Below are 5,000 nucleotides of genomic sequence, written 5' to 3'. Positions count from 1 at the left end.
ACTAAAAACACAATTTAATGTTTCATAATTCAAGATCTAATCCGGTAAACCGCGAGAGAATAAAAAGATAATACTCAGAATGTGGAGCTTGTTGCAAACACTGGACAGAAAAACTGAAAAATTCTGCAGATTTAACTTTAATCTTTTTTACATGAAGCTTTAAGAATATGCACTTTAAAGAGTTTAAGATCAAATTATATCAAATACGAATAATGAGGCGCTGGATTATTTTTCGACCATTAAAAAAATGTGTGTTTGAAATGTTTCGGCGTCTACATCTGTATTTTTAGACAGAAAAAAAAATATCTTTCTGCGGAGAATTTTTTAAAATGCTTCATTCCTTTAAATCTATCAAACTTGAGCTGAAACACCCAGTACCTAAACTCCACCACCAGGGGGCTCTCAATCAAAACAATAACAAAAAGATGACGTCGAGGCTGGCGGGGAATTATGGGAGTGATTCTCTCCGCTACACCACCTCTACCCTCGATGAAAACCACCTCTGAGTTGACCGTAGTCATGATGACCGGGTGAAACCGACCTGAGGAAGAGAATATGTTTACAGACGAGATGTTTTTTGAAAAATGGAGAGAGGTTAGAACACAGAAAGGTTTACAGACCCATGCAGAGCTGGATAAACACTGAAGCTTCAGAGTCCACCACATGGTGACCTGAGTGAGCATGGACTCTAGAGAGGAGGGGGGGGGGGACAGCTCTCTATGATGTTTAGAATTTAGACTGCAGTACCCATTTTAAACACTAGGGGTCAGAGTTACATACTCCTCCTTTAAGCCCCGGCTCCACCTCTTTGTTTGACTAGAAGTAAGGTTGAGACAACATTTCCAATATGACTGTCATCGTTTGGCCTCTAGAGTTTGCTTAAGAAACAATGAGTGACGTCCATTTCGTATACAGTTTAGCAGCACACCTGTGGACATGTGATGACGTCAGCCTGAGCTTCCTGCTGCAGAAACATCGAATGCTCTCGCTGTTATGGTCGATCTCACGCAGCCAACTGAAGGTCTGCCGAGAATGAAACTAACGGCCATTTTCCCTCTTTGGACATTTCTGTGAAATTTACTGCAGACTCTTCTTCTCTTTCACATTCTTCTTAAAGCGAAAGAGCCACTATACGCGTCTTTGTCTTCAAAGTCGGTTGAAGTCGAGTCGCACATTTCAACAACAAGGCAATTCAAAGTGCTTCACCCAAGACATCAAAAGCATCATGACAGAGGAAAGAAAAGAAACATTCAAATAGAACATCTAAAAATCACTGAAATTATTAAATCTGAAAATATGTTCAAATAAAAATAATTCAAATGAAGTTAATTGAAGTAAATAAAGTAAAAATATAAAAAGAGTTAAAAGTTACAGTGCAGCGTTAGATCTTATTAAAATTGATTTCAAGGATCAACTTAAAGATCTGACACAAAGTCTGGGCTTGGGTCTTGTTTGGTCTCTGGGAGCTCGTCTCCTTTTTAAATAACAGAGTCAAAACGATGCTGTGTGGACGGAGAACATGCAAGGCAGCACGACAGGACGCCACTCACCATGTTGTTGGAGCCATGACCATTAGTGATGCCTGATTGAACGTCATGTCTGTCCAGTTTGTCCTCCTCTGTAGGTCGTCATTAAAGTCTTTCTATGTGATGTTTCACTCTTAAATGTATAAATCAAGTATCTCCTCTGAAAATAACTCTGTGAGTCATGACTGTCTACAATGGGTGTAACACCCGAGTCCCACTGTCTGTGATGTTTTCAGAGTTTTCAGAGTCCTATCTTCACTTTGTTCACATCGCCGGGACAGCCGGCTGACTCCTCCCCTCGTGTATAAAAGTTGTTTAATTGAGGGACTAGAGAAAAGAAGAATAACATACTGTACTCACTGATTAACTGTGTTTCTAGATCACGCTCATTTCAGGTAAATTTACATGCAGTGTGAAGATACGAGCAGAATAAAGATCACTAGCATTAGCATGCTAACACAACAATGCAGCGCGAGTTGTTTTGGTTTCATGCTGGTGCTCAAGGGCGACATCTGCTGGATCAAAACATCACATAGAAAGCCTTTAAACGCACCTTGTTTTTACATGTTAAAGGCTCTAAATGACCACAAAGAGGTATCTGCATCTGTCATTCTGCAGCAGGTAAACGACCTGTTTCATGTCTGTCACTTGAAGCGATCGAGAAATTACAAAACGTATTCAGGCCCTGTTTACACAACAACGATTTTGGCCTAAAAACTGGAACCTTGTGTTGTATTGTATGTGTTTTGGGTGACTGAGAGCAAAAAGTTAAAAAAAATTGGTTTCAGAGGGCAAAGGTTGGAAAACAGCGTCATCTCTGTTCATAGTGTAAACTGGAAAAAACAGTTCTGTTTGTGAAAATGGCGATTGTCGTGACTCCCATGTTCTCTCTTTGTAGTTGATGGTCACTCGGAGTAACAAAGTCCTGCAGTTCCTGGAGTGTCCACTAGAGGCTGGCTGCAGAAGCACAGGAAGTCACATACACACCCATTCTAAAAAGTCTGTTTTTACAGCAGAGATTAACATGTTTACAGCCTGGTTCAAAAAACCAAATAGGTGTGATTAGCTCATGTCTCGATGGACACACACTGTACGGGGGGTGAATGTTTTGATGACTCATCAGTTTTGATTTGATGAAGGATAAGAGTTATTCACAATAAGGCGTGTAGCTGACCTGATTGACAGGTGGGCGCGGTGTAACGGTTTGTCAGGAGGTTTAAAACCCGCCTCAGCTCCAGCTCTCAGCCTGTCGTTAGGTTGACTGAAAGTTAGACTGAGACAGCATTTCCAGCATGGAGACCGCCATCGATGGGATCAAAATGTTATCGTCTGAACTCAAAACATTCTCCAGTAAACATAACTTTAGACCTTTAAATTAAAAGTATCTCTGGATTAAAAGTACAGTTTCCCTTGTAAGTCTCAATATATCCCATCATGCATCACCTCCTGTAACATCTGATGTTTTGAGTGATCAAAAAAACCTTAATGGGATTAAAAAAGTCTTCTTTTTAAAAAAAAATGTATTTTGGCTAGATGCTAGATGCTAACACGTCCTGCTACATGTGAAGAACGTCTTTTAAACAATGATGACCACTTTAAATTCATCCCGGCTTCGTTGAATCTATTTTTGAAGTACGTTCAGTCTCTTGGCTTTAAATCGGGACCAGCTGTCTCCATTATTGGCAGCGATTAACTTCATTTTAGTTCAGTGTGCACAAGCAATGAGTTAGCAGTTAGATGTGGTGGCGCTAATGACAAAGAGCACCTTAGCTAACGAGGGGTAATTTCTGCCGTGTTTCCTCTGCTGCTTCTAAATATCCTGTTTTAACCCTTTAAACACGAGCCCACCGAGGAGACCACAAAGAGCCGCTGTGGTCCGACCCCAAACCAGTTAACCCTTCCCATATGCGCCCCAACGTCTTCCAGTTCACCTTATCTGTCGTCTTTAATCTCATCTCATCACGTCTCAGCAGGTTCAACAAATTCAAACCCACCTGTTTGATTACATTTCTCTAAAACGCCGTCTCCAGCCCGGAGCGTTTCTGTGGCCGTCGGGGGTTTTTCCTGTAGTGTCAAATAAGCCGCGTTAATTAAGAAAAAGAGAGGTGTGACAGAAATAGGTTCCAGAGAGGAGCTAAAAGCAGCTCGTTGCGGCGGCGGGGGCCCTCTCACTAAGTCCCAGATTGTTAGTTTAAGTCTAAACATAGCGGCGTGGTCTAATCTTCCTGCCTTCATTAAAAAGAGGGAACATTACTGGCAGCACACGCCGTCGCTAACGGTAACCACTAAACCCCTGAAGGCAGCGTGGAGCTCCTGATGAACGTTTCCTGTCGAACAACATCCGGACAAAGACGATGAAATGTCATTTAAATGAACGCTTGATGAGGTGAAAGGTCAGGTCAACATGTAGTTTTACTAAATATGTCAAATGTGCGTCCTGTCCCCTTACCTTCTAGAAACAGATGCTAACGTCTACCTGGAACATGACGCTCAACAGGTCCTTACTGAGACCCTAAGAGGTACTTTAAAAGAGACACTGAAGGGGTCTTTGTCACAGACTCAACGGGTACCTTGAATCAGATTCTGACACCAGGGTACATTGAACAGACACAATATGTTCTTCCTAACTTCAAACAGACCTCAAAGAGTTCCTTGTAATAGACTCAAAGGGTACTTTGAAACACACAAGATCTTTATAAGAGACTCAGGGTACCTTGAAACTGACATTAAAGAGTCTGTTGTATCTGATTCAAAGGGTACCTTGAAGCAGACACAGGCCAGATCTGTGTAACACAAATGGTTCCTTGAAATAGACACTTTTTTTTTTTTTAAACAGACTCAAAGGGTACCTTGAAACAGCCGCTGAAGGGTACCTTGAAACAGACGCTGAAGGGTAACTGGTAACCTTGAAAGATAACTGGTGCTAAAAGCAACATTAAAACAGACACCGCTAAAGCTAAGGGTACCCTGACACCAACTAAAAGCAACTAATTAACCTGTATGATTCAGGCCTTAACTTTAAAACACACTTAAGGTTACCTTAGATCGCCCTTAAGGTTACCTTGACATAGCACTAAAAACAGATACAAACCAGTACCTGAAATCAACGCTAAAAACACTCTGAAAAGAGTAGTACGACTACCGAGTACCTCGAAACAGACACTTAAGTCACATTGGGAACCTTAAAAAAGACTCGGAGGGTTCCCAGAAATAGATCAGATAGAGATAGAACAGATCAATTAAAACAAACAGTGAAGACCACCTTGATAGATTTGCTTAAGGCGCACCTTGAAACAGATGCTAACGTCCTTGAAACTCTAACGTTAACCTTGTTTAGATGCAGTGCACGAACGATGGACACACGGCGTTCTGTCATAGAGCAAATCAAGAGATTGGTTGGATGTGGATGGTGTGTTCCTCTAGATATATTACGAGATATATCTAGATTTCCACATACAGCAGTAAGAAGCTGCC

At 41.4% G+C, this 5,000-nt stretch overlaps 1 protein-coding gene across 1 annotated transcript in view; it reads left to right on the top strand.

Annotated features, from left to right (window-relative positions):
* si:ch211-202p1.5 (uncharacterized protein LOC103909337 homolog) overlaps positions 1 to 5,000 on the top strand; it is a 23,650-nt gene that overhangs the window by 14,166 nt on the left and 4,484 nt on the right. The gene's annotated exons all lie outside the window — the stretch shown is intronic.

The sequence above is a fragment of the Labrus mixtus genome, chromosome 12, assembly GCF_963584025.1.
Source record: "Labrus mixtus chromosome 12, fLabMix1.1, whole genome shotgun sequence".
NCBI classification, from domain to species: domain Eukaryota; kingdom Metazoa; phylum Chordata; class Actinopteri; order Labriformes; family Labridae; genus Labrus; species Labrus mixtus.
The sequence above is the reverse complement of the archived record's forward strand: the minus strand, read 5'-3'. Positions and strand labels throughout refer to the sequence as shown.